Genomic DNA, 14,561 nt, shown 5'->3' on the forward strand with positions numbered 1-14,561 from the left:
GACTCTGAAGTGGCTGGCCCAACACGGCCTACAGCGGGCTAACAGCGGTAGAGCACAGGGACACTTTGACAGGCCTGATCCTGCCCCTACTGGAACCAACAGTGAGCTCCTTAGTGCTTTTGCACGACTGAAGTTTGCTCTCCAGAGTAAGTGTTGACTTGATCCACAACTGAAAGCAAGGCCTTGAACAGGGCAAGAGCTGGAGAGGTGTGATAAAACCTGTGGCCATCCAAGGAGAGACTCAGCACGGCCTACCTTCCCTTGAAAGTGGTTTTCGTAGGGCTTGATTCCGGCAATGATGAGACCTTTGGTCACAGTGTAAAAATGAGAAATGATGAACAAAGATCCATTGCAGAAACAAACTTACACATTTCTACATTTTTCTGAAAAGAAACAGACCAACTCAGCTATCTGAGTGATACAGGTGACTTCTGCATTATTATTCCTTCTAGAGACGTACAGAAGTAACAGCTGAAATGTAGCCCAGGGATGAACAGTTCTTCAGCTCCTCACGCAGGCAGGACTGGCAGTTTTTGAACCATCTTCCTCCACAGAAGCCTCCCAAGCTTCAGCAAGTGAGAACCTAAGTGAAGTCTTCAAAACCTGTTGATGGGGGCTTCTGCAACCTCCTTTGGCAGGCTCTGTGATGGGCCAGGCTCTCATGTGGTACCCCAGTGGCTTTGATGGCGATCCCAAATGAATCACAGAATCACAAGGTTGGAAAAGACCTTTAAGATCATTGAGTCCAACCATTCCTGTCCTATGCTAAACCACATCAAATGTCAGCAGAGGGTCTGGTTCCCCATATTTTTGTTTACGGAGCTATTCTTTGGCAGCTAAACAGCCAGAGTGGCTGGGGAAGGAAAGGAGGGGGCCAGTTCTGCTTTATGGATGTCCTTTCCTGATGAGAAGACTAGCCCATTCTCCCTGCCCAGAAATGGCTGTATTCTTTCTGCCTTTTTCTTCCTCTTAGTTCAGGTTGAGTTAATTATGGCTTCTCTGGAGTAAGCAAGTGCCAGGATCCGGGATACTCTGAGTTTTGGAAGCCCTGCCTTGTCTGGCAGCTCCTCAGGGATCAGAGCCACTAAAACATGGATTTAGGAAATTTAAGGAATGAATGCAGGGCAGGGCTAATCATAGATCAGTCACAGCAGTTGCAAAACTTGAGGTCCTTTTAGCAGCTTCAATACAGACCATGACACAGAATATGTTTCCAGCTGCTCCCAGCCTAGTGGGAGCACACAATGGGAGTTACCAAATGCACATAGCTAATCCCAGAAGCACAGAATTACAGAAGGGCAGGAGTTGGAGGTGACCTCTGGAGATCATCCAGTCCAGCCAGCTGCCAAAGCAGGATCACCTGTGACAACACACAGCAAACCTGGCCTGGTTGCTGCAAACGACAGGCATGAGTACAGCTGGTATCAAGACCACCCACACATCACCCCTGATTTAGTTCTGGTGCTTGCACCTTAGTGAAACGTTTTTGCCAAAATACTGCAACAACTGTTTTGTACTTTAATCTGAAAAACACATCCTGTACAAGGAAAGGCAACACCACCAGCTCTGTATAATTAGCCCAGAGTGTGTAAAACTGGAATATGGGGAAAAAAATAATGCAATCTCATTCAGTTTCTAAATATCTTTCAAGCTAGCTGGTTATGCATCTGTTACTCTTCTTTGCACTGAACAGTTCAGAGAACAGTGATCCTTCTGCAGCACGACAGCTCTGCAAAAGTATGCAGGTCTCAGGGCTTTTCATTTCCTTGCAGAAATTGTTCCCCCTTGCTCAGGAATTAGTTTAGTTCCTCCCAGGCTCTGGGAAATAGTGTTCTGTGTGCTCCTGCCCATATTTAACACCAGGCAGCTGCAGTAGGCCTCCTTGGTGTTTCACACCTGCCTCCCAAAAGGGCCAGTGTAAATGTAGGAAAGGGCAACTGTGCTTGTGGGAACCCCCAAAGAGAAAGGGACATGACGAACAGAGTGGAAGTGACCCAGCTCCTGCAGTGCTGAGGATGTTGGTGACCTGAAGCTGCTGAGCTCTTCCCATGCAGCAGGAGCTAAGACAAGGACAGACCTCGATTAGCCTCTTTTGTTTTGTAAGATGAAATCTCTATTTTGAATGTCGTGCGATCCTTGTTTACCAACCCTCCCAAAGAGGAAGAAACGGATGAGAGACTTGTAAGGCTGTCTTTCCTGAAGGGAGTGCCTTCACACACAGCCTGAAGCTGTCACTGTATGCAGTTGCCTTCACTCAAGGGAATGACATAGTCTGAAACATCTGCTCCTTTGGTTTTGTCTACAAAATAAAGGATTCCATGACAAGACAAGGGCAGAAGAGCAGACAGATGTGAGACAAGGAAAAAAAATGTCAGTGAGACTCCAGTGTCTCTCCAATGACTGTCAGATCATTCTATGTCATTGCTTTACACTGTAACAGTGTAGTTCTCTTCTCTACTAGTTCCTCATACTGCCTTTTGCAATGATCACAAGAGACCCATGTGCTGTAACCAGAAATCCCAAGTCCGATCCAGATCCTGTTTGCCATTTGCCTTGTCCCAAGGTCAAACAGCATGATCACAAACCAGGCCGGAGCGGCTGTGCTGCTGCGTGGATGGAAGAGCCACCAGCAGCAATGTACCCTGCCTAAGCGTGCATAGAAATGTTACTACAGGAAGCTGGATGTAGCTTCCAAGTAGAGCTGGGGTAAAGTTAGAATAGCGTAAACTCCCGTGAATAGAGGCAGAGGCCCAAATAAGCTGGCTCCATGTCGGACCAGGGGAGAGACAGCCCAGCTTGCAGCCTTTCGGCAGGGTACGACCTGCAGGTCTGGCTCTGGGACTGGAACACAACTACCATCTATTTACTTCTCCCCATGTAGCTAAACTTCTTGTCCCATGGCTTCAGATCCAGTACCTGCCACACGCCCGTGATAACCGAGGGGATGGGGGGGGGAACAACTCTTCTCCGCCCGGAGAGAGGGACTTCACCAGAGGCTGCTGTTAACCAGCAATTTCCCACTCAAGAAATCGCCTCGGAAGGTAGGAGCGGGCAGGCACTTTTCTCCTGTGCTCTGTCCGTCCGCTGGGAAGAAGACTCCCGGCCCAGACCCAGCCAGCTGGACTGCCCTGGGGCGAGCTGCAGGCGGGCAGCCGGCGGTACCCGGGGCGGCGCGGCTCGGCAGTGCCGCCCGCTGGGCAGCGCGGCCCGGAGCCGGGCGCACCCCGGCACCAGGCCGCTGGAGGAGACGTGCCCGCTCCGGCCCAGACCTTCCCGCAGCCTGCGCCTGCCACTCGCGTCCCCTTTCCCTCTACCCCCCCCCTCCTACTTCTCCCCCCGCCTGTGGTGTCTCTTTCAGTGCTGGGATGTCAGATCCTGCTTCTAATGAGTATCTCGTGATCACCGTCTGGTGAAGGGCCTCCCGAGATCAATTATCCCACCTCTGTGCTTCCATTGGAACGGCATCAGGGGTCTGGAGCACCTCTCCTATGAAGACAGGCTGAGAGAGTTGGGCTTGTTCAGCCTGGAGAAGAGAAGGCTCCAGGGAGATCTTATATCAGCTTTCCAGTACCTAATGTGAGGGCTACAGGAAAGCTGGAGAGGGGCTGTTTGCAAGGGTAGGGAGTGATAGGTCAAGGCATAAAGAACTTACGCTGAAGGAGGGGAGATTTAGATTAGATATAAGGAAGAAATCCTTCGCTTTGGGAGCAGTGAGGCCCTGGCACAGACTGCCCAGAGAAGCTGTGGCTGCCCCCTCCCTGGCAGTGTCCAAGGCCAGGCTGGATGGGGCTTTGGGCAACCTGGTGTAGCGGAGTTTGGAACTAGATGGGCTTTGAGGTCCCCTCCAACCCAAACCAGTCTGTGGTTCTGTGATCTGTGTGGGACTGTGTGTATTGCCTTTTGGTACAGTCCCTGGACTGATCCTGGCAATAAATCTTTTGTTTGGTAAGACACCTAGTTGTTCTGTTCCCCAAAGGATCCTCCCATAGTGTGAAGAGGTAAGGTTTTCCTTAGGGGTCTGTTGGGACACATTTTCATTCTTTAGGCTATATGCAGTACTTCTAAAGACTCTGGGGAATCTGTGAAATTTTTCTAGAAGACCTGTAAAAACTGAGGAAGAAAAGAATCCCACTGACAATAATGTAAGTTTACATTTTTTATTAAATGTTCAGGTGCCATTCAGGTATCAGAACTTCCACTGGGAAATATTTTAGGTGATAGTAAGTCAGAAACAGGAATGAAAGTAATTGGTATATAATATCAGCACAGCATCTATTCACTGGCCACCATGACCAACAATCTCCCAACAACAGCTTTTTTTTTTTTTAATCTTTTAACTAGAAATTTCACTTCCTCACTCAGGATCCCAGCTCCCACTTCCATGCCCCACTGCTGACTTTGCAGCTCTGTGCCCTCAGATGGATCTGAAAACGTAGCAGACTTGTCTCACCATGAGCCTTCTGGTGCTAGAAAGAGGCAGGCTGCTTTGTGCTGCGATTTCCTCATTGTGCCACATCTTTGACATGGTTTCTCACAGCATTCTGCTTAAGAAACTGGCTGCTACTGGCCTGGACAGGCACACCCTCAGCTGGGTTAAAAACTGTCTGGATGGACAGGTGGTGGTGAATGGAACCAAATCCAGCTGGAGGCGGGTCACAAGTGGTGTCCCTCAGGGCTCAGTCCTGGGTCCAGTTTTGTTCAACATCTTTATCAATGGCTTAAATGAAAGGATTGAATGTTCCCTCAGTAAGTTTGCAGGTTGACACTAAGCTGGGAGGAAGTGTTGATCTGCCTGAGGGTAGGGAGGCTCTTCAGAGGGATCTGAACAGACTGGACCGATGGGCTGAGGCCAATGGGATGAAGTTCAACAAGGCCAAGTGCAGAGACCTGCACATGGGACATAACAACCCCATGCAGCGCTACAGGCTTGGGGGAGACTGGCTGGAGAGCTGTCTGGAACCTGGGGGTGTTGGTTGACTGCAGGCTGAATATGAGCCAGCAGTGTACCCAGGTGGCCAAGAAGGCTAATGACATCTTGGCTTGTATCAGAAACAGTGTGGCCAGCAGGCCCAGGGAAGTGGTTGTCCCCTGTACTCCGCATTGGTGAGGCCGCACCTCAAGTGCTGCTTTCAGTTTTGGGCCCCTCACTACAAGAAAGACACTGAGGTCCTGGGGTGTGTACAGAGAAGGACAGTGAAGCTGGTGAAGGGGCTGGAGAGCAAGCCTTATGAGGAGCATCTGAGGGAACTGGGGTTGTTTACCTGGAGAAGAGGAGGCTGGGGGGAGATGTTATCACCGCTTACAATCACCTGAAAGGAGGTTGTAGAGAGGTAGGTGTTGATCTCTCCACCCAAGTGACAGGTGATAGGATGAGGGGGAATGGCCTCAAACAGCACCCGGGCAGGTTCAGATTAGACACTAGGAAAAAATTCTTCACCAAAAGGGTTGTCAGGCATTGGAACAGGCTGCCCAGGGAGGTGGTGAATCTCCGCCCCTGGATGTGTTTAAAAGATGTGTAGATGAGGTGCTCAGAGATATGATTCAGTAGACAGGTATGGTTGGACTTGATGATCTCAAAGGTCTCTTCCAACCTTGTGATTCTGTGCTTCTGCTTCTCAACTTCAGAAAAGAGCTTTTGAAAATGAGGCTGTCTTTGTACTGCACTTGCACAGTGGCCAGAGCTGGATGTGTGACTTGACTGCCTGCATGCTATGACACTATGCAGGGAGGCAGCCTGGGACCGCACACATGCACACAAAAGCCGTCACTGGGTCTGTACTCCCAGGTCTAAGCTAAACCTGCACTGTGCCCTGATACAGCTTTACCCGCTGGCTGGCTGGGTGTGAGCCCACAGTGTTAAAGCAGAGGAGGAAATGGGACTGGCGTAAGGACACAGCCATAGAAGCATTCCAGTACCCTCCTTCATGCTCAGGAACAGCTCCTACCCCCTAACTACACAGGTCTGTATTGCTTCACTTTGCTGTAGTTTGTCTTACAAAATACAAATGAGCGGTGTGACAGCTTTATGCTGATTCTTCTCTCTCCCAGACCTCAGCATGGGGGTGAGAGGGTGCCCAGTTCAGTTAGCAGATGCTTGGTCATGACCAGACACCTGATAGATACAGGTTCTGGCTCAGTCCTGCTTGTACCAAGGATTTTTAGTTAACATCAGTAGAGGAAACATGGATGAGTGATGTCATGATAACTTGGACACTTGTCTGAGAGTGGCTTGCAAAGCCCTACCTGGCTTAAGTTGCACTCAGCAGCTTGGAGGCATCTGTCCATCTGTCTGTCATCTATCTGTCCATCTGTCTGTCCATCCATCTATCCATCCATCCATCCATCCATCCATCCATCCATCTCTTTAGAAGACTGCATGAAGACACAAATGACACATGGCCTGGTCTTTGAATTGGGATGGATTTCTTCCAGCCTGAATTGCCATTTGAATTGAGAGCTACCTGTTGCAAACTGTTCAGAGCACTTTATACATACATACATACCTTCCTCCTGTATTACACTTTTAGCACTTCCAGAGAAAACACTAATAAATATGAAATTATAATGAGTGGATTAGATTGGGGAATACAATTTCCACAGTATTATTTATTCATCCTCTTTCTTGCTTTGATGTTCTTTTAGTATAAGGTTTGATGGTTCAATGATATTCTGCTTTATTCATTGCTGAGGCTTTCCTAGGGGTAGCAATAGTCTGGGGATACCTCTGTTCTTTCTCATCTGGGTGTAGAGATCGTTCTCCAAGATAGTTTTCTGCCAAAGCTAAGGGATCTCTGTCTACCTTGAATCAATATCAGAGCTTTTGGCTGCTAATTTCACTAACCTGTGACACTTTCTTTTATGTGCTGGGATACAACCCCACCTTACTGAGACTTCTGCTACCTGGCAGAGAGGACTGCTAAATTGTACTCCAGTCCTTTCCAAGTACTTTTTCCATGCAGATACTCTCTTATACATGCTAAAACTGCACTGAAGCTTTCTAGTGCACCTTGAGCATGAGGGATATGCTTAAGACCATAGTTTCTGCTTCTTAGTGGTACATCTCTCATCAGTAAATCTTGCCCTTTTTCCCTCCTATTCTTTTCTTGCTTGAAGAGGCACCTGCTCATTTGCTGTTATACCCTGGGAAGAACAGTGATGCATGGTTTATTAAGATAGCAGCTCAAACACATAAGCCCTTGATTGTTTTAAGATGAATGATTTATAGGGGTTCACTAATGGGTTCCTGCTTGGGGCCCTTGGGGGCTCCCATTTCATTTTGGTACCAATGGCAAATTATGCTGAAGAGTCAGGGGTAATTGGCAGTTGAGTCGTTCGATAAGTTAATGGCACTGTGCTCTTTAGCCTGCCTTGAATTCACCTTCCCATCAATCTTCAGAGCACAACATCAACGTCGTTACCAAGGTTCATATTTCACGGTGAGGCAGAAGTAATTTTTCACTTATTACATTCCTTGCCTGTTCCCACCTGATAACCTGTCTCCTCTGCAATGTGTTCTCTTTCCTCTCACTCTGAAGTAGTTTGCTTCATTTCTGATGTACGCAGCCAAATCACCATGACTTAGCACGTGCAATGCCTTTGGCTTCTCCAGTCGATTATGTTTTATCTCTCTGTAAAGAACAGACACTGATTTTTCAGGGCATCACATCTTGTCAGCTGATGAAGGAAAACGTGACCAACGCAGGAACCATCCAGCTACCACACAGCATTACCACCTCTCAGGTATATGGCACAGGTCGTTGTTTTTCTTTACATGCCTAAGGAAGGTAGAACCAGCTAAACAAACTGCATGTATGACATCAGTGGTAATATTTCTGTTCTGGCCATTAGTGTGGAAGTTACCTATTAGTGCTGAGATGCAGGATCAAAACTGATGTGTGCACTGCAGCCCAACATGTATAACTAAGACTATGCTGATATTAGAACAGGAAAAAAAACAAAGGAAAAATTAGGCTGTGTGTAGATCAGGGAAACCCTCCTGTTTCTGAGGTGGGGTACGCTGACTGGCTCTATGTGGACTCCTTGCTGGGGCTTGCACCATGCACCCAAGAAAACACTGGGGATAAATTTCGGTGCACATGTTTCTGACTTGCCCTGTTTCTGTAGGTTTGCACAAACATTTCATTATTTTCAGAGTGTTTCTTTTTCTCAGGTTTACTCTTTTTTCTCCTTGTTGATTAAAAAATCAGAAGATGGGGGTGGGGGTGAGAAGCCCCCCAATAATCCACAAGTAAAAATTGTTTTAAGAAACACCAAATTACTCCGTGGTCCTAAGGCTCCTTGTAGGTCTGAAGTTGATGCTACCCCGTATGGAAAATCTCCTTTCCATTATATTCTTTTTTTTTTTTTAAATGACACCTGCATGCTGTCAAGTTACTGTGCTGCCTGCTACTACTGAAAAGTGCAACGTTGGAATGAAGAGCTGATGCACTCCTGGAGTTCTGCCCTTTCCAGGGCCATGCAACTTTCCCTTTACAGAGCAGCCCTGCTGGCAAATGCAGCCAAGTGCATCACTGTGCCTCCTTTCTCTGTTCCTACGTGGAAAGACTGCCACGAAGTAGCAGAGAGGAAGGGAGGAGTAGCTAGGACACATATTCTGCTTGTAACTCGTGTCAGGAGGGCCGCCAACTGCCCAACTGAAGCAGTGCCAAGCGCCTCTCTCCTGCCAGCTGCTGTGCTCAGCGCACACCTTACCACAACGCAGGCCTACAGGAACCGCAAGGCCGCACGCACGGTACGATGTGACAGCGGCACCTCATCTGTAAGGTGCGGCGCTGCCATTTAGGTATTTGGTTCCCTCTCCACGAGTCAAATGTGAATTGATGTTCACCTTGACTACTCCTGGCATTGCTTTCCATCTGAATCCATCCCTGATCACTTTCCTGCCAGTACCCATGGCTGATTAAAGCCCTGTACTGACAGGGCCCAGCGGCCGGGTGGAAAGAGTACCTGATGGAGGAACGTTCAGAAGTTAGTATCTGTAATGCTTATTCCCTGTCACTTTGTTTACTCTGTTGAAATACAAAGTTAAACGCTTATGAACATGATGGCACGGATCATGTGTTTGCGAGGCTGTTTCTCATTCATCAAAAAGGTTACAGTTGAGTTTATTTCAGACTAATTTCGGTAAGCGACATCTGACTAATCAGCATCTGTCCCCTGCTTAGATGTGTTGGTCCATTAACACCAGTCTCTGTGGTTCGATGCCCTTCCACACAGCAGCCTTCACATTGGAATTTCACATCAGACAGGTGAAATTTCCACACCTGAATACGAACATTTATTTCTGCAAAACCTAATTTCAGTGCAAGAGATTTTTCCTTATGACTGTAAGAAACCCAGAAAAGGATAAAAACTGTTCTTCCTTTCCAGGATACAAAGTTGTTTGTTCAAGACAGAGATTCAGAAAACTTGCACATTGCAATTTTGAAGCACTTGCTTTCATTTTATACTTTAGTTTTGGGGTGAAACTGAGAGACTGAACAGGTTTATTACAATCACTGTCTTACTGGGTCAGTAAGAATTACACAATCCTTAACATCTTTTATTTTTCAAGTCTTCTGTCTCCAGCGACTCAAATTTACAATCTCTGCCAGATTACTATATATTCGTGTTTCTGTGATGATTCCTGAGTGAGCAGAGGCAGTCACCTCAACCACATTTTAAAATACAGGATTAAAAATATCCACTGTGATCTTTGGCTCGCAAATAGCTGAGTTCAAAGTATACAAGCCCTTCGACTAGGTGGGAAGTAACAGAAAACACTTCACTGTTGCACACTAGATACTGTCAGCTGCTATTGGAAAAAATATAGGAACTACTGGGCAATTAAAAAAATCCCCCAGTCTTGGGGCTTTGTTTAAATTAGATTACAGTTTACCAACCCCACGTGTTCACCAGTTCTGAGCCAGACTGCAAATGTCACTGGACTGGCTTGCAAACAATCTATTTTAAAAAGCATTCATTTTAGTTGCCACGCTTTTTTCAAGCCTAACAGAACCTTTTTTTACAATGGTTGGAAACTTACTTTAAATAATCTGTTCTGCAATCAGTGAGACAATATAGAAAGCATAAAGGCCTGTAGAGTCAATGCTGCAGCCTTGAAACTGAAGTGACTTCCATTACCTCCCGTGACAGTATGATGTCCTCCTGCTCTTTCCCTCTGTATCTCTTCATGCCCACAACTCGTAGTCCTTTCACGTAAAGGGCAAGAGGCAAGTGGACCACTGAGTGTTTGTAACACCTAAAGTGTGCTGATCACTTGGCTTGCTGAGCAGTCAGCAAGAAGGTCAAAGTAGATAGCCCTTGCTGAATCCCTTCGTATCTTTTTATCCATTCCCATTTTTTTCCTCCTGGAAGCTGAGAGTATCCACAAAGCTTGTATAAACCCGTTTAGTTTTAATGTGCCCAATGAGTTTGATATATACTGGGGAGAACAAGACTGAGAGTATGGTCACACAGACTTCAGAAGGAGGAGAAATTATCAATAGCCTGCCTAAATCTGAGATTTTTCATTGAGGTTTTAATCCACATTTAATAGGAAAAAACATACTGGATATTCATTTAAAAACCATCCATTCAGACTAAAAATAATGTCTGTAAGAAAGGATTAATTTAGGGAGCACAGCTCTTACTAGCAGATAGTAAGATAGTCCATCACCACCACCAGGCCTTCTAAAATCTCTTTTCACTGCTCCTCATTTAAGTGACGTGCATACACTGCAAGTTATTACAATGTATCTATTTGCACCTGTATTTACAAAATACACGTATATTATATAAATATATTTTTAAAAATTACAAACACTTAAGCATTACACAGTTTTTATGCATTCATGTGCCTCCACAGTAGTCCTCAGCATGGATTTGGCTGCTTGCTCCAAGATCAGAGAATACTGGCACATGGTAAATCCAGATGAGCATGAAACAAGTGTGCAGAAAAAAGACCCTTTATTAGGTGGTGGTTTCTTTCTGATTCCTGATGTAAACCAACTAAATAGTCTCATTGTGATGGTTTGACCTGGAGCCCAGACACCTACCAAAGCTGGTCTATTACTCCCCTTTTCAGCTGCACAGAGGCTCAGGAGTCAAGATAAGGACAGGGAGAGATCTTTCCGCAATCAGCATCATGGGCAAAACAGACTCAGCACAGAATAAAGGAAAGATTATTACCCCACACTACACACCCAGTGAAAGCAGAGTTGGATAATAAGGAGTGCCACCAGATCTTAAAGCACCTACCCCTACCCTTCCCTTCTTAGCAGACTTCACTTTAATCATGAATTTTCTCCCTTCTTCCCCCCACTGTGGCACACAGGGGGGCAGGGACTGGAGAAATGGGGGTTTCAGTCAGTTCCTCACAAGTTGGTTTCCTTCTTAGCTGGGGGGGGGGGGGCATTCCTCACACCCTTCTCCTGCTCCAGCGTGGGGTCTCACCCACAGGAGACAGTCCTCCACAAACTTCTCCAACATGAGTCCTTTCCCACGGGGCTTCAGCTCTTCACCAGCTGCCCCAGCGTGGGTCACTGCTGTGGGGCGCAGTCATAAACCACAGAATGTGTCTCAGTCTCTCAGGCCCAGACTGGTCCAGCCTGGTCCCCCACGGAGTCACCAGTCTCGCCCCACCCCAGCAAGCCTGCCCCAGTGTGGGCCTTGCTCTCTCCACAGGCTGCAGGTCCTGCCAGGAGCTTGCTCCAATGTGAGTCACAGCATCTTCCATATGTCTCCATAAACAACCTATACTGATTTTGTTCCATATAACACTGGTCTCTAACTGCTTGCCTCCTACAAAATGTCCTGCCTACACCCAAACCAGCTAAACAGCACTGGAGGCACCACTGGATGGAGGTAAGGTGCTCCCAAATCAATCGCAGGTTCTTCTTCTGTCAGGTCTGCTAGAAAATTTCCTCTTCTGTGTGGTAACTGATGACAGTGTCCTATATAAACTTTACCTTGGATTTCTGAAAGCAGGGCAATAAGAACTGACACCAACACAAGTTAAAGGAGTGTTTCAACATTTTAATTTGTGTTTTTTTTACAAGTATAAAAGACAACCTATGTATCACATCTCCCACAGTCTCATACACATGATTAATGCTTACAGAACAGTCCCTTTGTGTGACTCAGGACCACTCAAGCAAGAACAGCTTTTAACAGTAGCCCAGTACCCCACCATCCAATGCAAACCCCTCACATTCAGAGGAGAGAGAGTAAAACTACAGCAAACATGTGGCAAGAGAGCAGCCATTCATACACATACATCCTTTGTAGTGATTACTATCCTCTGAGTGCAGCCACTGGGTGTAGTGATAGCAAGACATTACCCTGAGAAAAAACACCTCTTCTAGCATTGTAACACACCTTCAGAGAGACAAACCTGTCCTTGTAAACACTGGTCTCAACAGAATGAATCTCTTTGTGACTTCCTGTCGTACCTTCTTGCTACCGGCAGTGGCAGCACAGCTGGACTGAAACATTCACAGAGCAGCAGTACTGCTTGTGGTTAATCTGTGCTCTGTGCTGTGGCGACCAGCACAAAAAGCTATAGCAAAAACTACAGGACAGTAACAAAACCCCCACAAAGGTATCTTTTTCCTGTCTTCTTCCTTTCACCCCTTGTTTTTTGTTTGTTTGGGTTTTTAACCTCTCTAACAGTGATTTAAGTGTTCAGTTCCCTGTGCAGGCGCTTCGAGAGATGGGTATAAACCCAGGCAGTAACACAGCACGCTCTCTAAAGAGATGCATATACAGTAGTCCTCATCACTGGCATGTGAAGTTAAAAGGTGCTCGCTATGTATAGGTACTGGAGTCCTTGTGGTGCGACTCTCACTGCAGCACGAGCATTTCTCTGGCTGAGGTTTGTGAAGCTTTCACTGTTCCCGAATGGCAACATCACAGCTGCACCATTGCTCAGAGTGTACAAAGTCACTTTAAGGATTTGGGAGCTCTCTCTTTACGTATGAAGTACTTCTACGTATGAAACCACCTTCTCTCTTCCCCCTTCCCCCACTCACATTGCAGACTTAGGTACATCTGTAGATAGGCAGCAACCGTAATTCCCTGATTAGTGATGAGTATCTAACTGTGAAGTCAGACCCTTGGTTTGAGCTAAGAACACCTGAAGATTGGGCCCTGTGTGCTCAACTGCAGGTTTGGAAGCAAAGGTTACAATCTCACTTGTTCCTTTAACACATTCCTGAAAAAACATAAGCCTGAAATACTCCTCTACATCTAGAGAAGTGCAGAGAAGTACTATACTGTATTTCTACATCATAAAGAATAAATACTGCAGTGTCTTCAAGGAGTCACTTCACTGTTCTATGCTCCTCAGAGACAGAAATTAAAACTGAAGACATTTGGTGTCCTCTCCAGATATGTGAGGTACAGTCCTACAGCAAGTTCAGGCCAAAGATTCCAATTACCACCCACCAAAAATGTAATGAGATCTCTGTACATATGCTGCACACTGGCACATATAAAACCCCAGTAACTCAGTTAGGAAACTGAAGTATGAGGACATTCATTTACAGCGCAGGAAAGAAAAAAGAATGACAAGAGCTTAGCTCTTTGCAGCATTGCATGTGACATATTTCACTATAAATTACCTCAGATCCCAGCTTGAGGCACTTCTAATGCAGTGATGCTGATACCATCCCTCCTGAAGAACTTCACATGCTCCATGACCATAGGGTGGAGGTTAAGCTGAGGGCACTAGCGGGTGCTCAGGGCCATGAATTTTTTGTTCCCACTAGTGGCCATAACGTGTAACACTCAAATGAAATGCAAGGTGCTAAGCAAACAAAGTGCAAAAAGCTTTCACTTAATTTTTGAAATTATAGCTGGTTTTGTGTATTTCCACCAAGTTCCTGGGTGATCATCTCCTAAAGCTTTCTCAGTGACTTGCAAAGTGCAGAAATACTTTTATTTGTGGTGATTCAGTGCATAGAAGAAAGAGACCAGATTTCCGTTTCCTCTTTCAGACTTCAAGCCTGTGGTACTTCTGAGGTCAAGTTAGAGAATTTCAAACTCCTGATATTAAAGTAGCCATAACGTATCACAGCCTCAAAAAGGACTCAGTGTGTTCTATCCCCACACAAGTCCCTGAGTTGCCTGCTTGGTGTACTACCAAGTCCCTGACAAACGTGGTAGTGCTCATGTCTCAACCTCAGCCCTGTAAAAGGGAGGCAGGGAGTCAAAACTAGCTGTCCAGGCATCTGGTTAACAGACTTAGGTCTCCAGGAATGATTCATACCACCTGCCTCAGAGGAAATTTTAAGATGGGTTGAATTACTCCCTGGAGATATGCTCTGGAGAGCACCTATGTGACCAGTTCATGCTATCTGCCCAACTTTTAGATATTTAAAGTTATATAAAGTGAATACCACCTTAACACCAGAACATGACAAAGTACTTGATAATGCCAGAAAAGTGAGCTGTTCTAGAACACTGCAATTAACATACAGAATGTAATTCTCTTACTAACAAGCAGCAAATAGAAAGTGTAAAACAGTGCAAAGCCAATAACCCCTCTGTCTTTCTCAGTA

This window comes from Gallinula chloropus, assembly GCF_964237585.1.
Source record: "Gallinula chloropus genome assembly, chromosome: 1".
NCBI classification, from domain to species: Eukaryota; Metazoa; Chordata; class Aves; order Gruiformes; family Rallidae; genus Gallinula; species Gallinula chloropus.